Below are 381 nucleotides of genomic sequence, written 5' to 3'. Positions count from 1 at the left end.
TCATTGGCCCGTAGACTTCTTAAGTCAGGTAGAGGTCATCCACACAAGAGAGGAAGCTTTGTGACCACTCAGATTTAGCTGAGCACTCTTCCCAGGAGATGTCTGAGTAGTTGAAGTCACCCATGACAACCATGGTCCTGGAGCATGCAGCCTCAGCCAGTTCCCGGGCAAACCCCTGGTCAAGCTCTAGACTTTGGGTGGGAGGTTTGTAGTACACTCCCACTGCTGTGTCCCCTGTGCTGTGTTCCCCATGGATTTTAACCCAGAGGGTCTCCAGTCATCCACCCTGGTCGCCAATATCAGCTTGCAGGGATGCGTAGCTTTCCTTAACATAGAGAGCTACACCCCCACCCCTTTTATCTACTCAATCCCTCCTGTACA

Source organism: Gavialis gangeticus, unplaced genomic scaffold (assembly GCF_001723915.1).
Source record: "Gavialis gangeticus isolate Ggan-Ray unplaced genomic scaffold, GavGan_comp1, whole genome shotgun sequence".
NCBI classification, from domain to species: domain Eukaryota; kingdom Metazoa; phylum Chordata; order Crocodylia; family Gavialidae; genus Gavialis; species Gavialis gangeticus.
Note: the sequence above shows the minus strand (reverse complement) of the source record.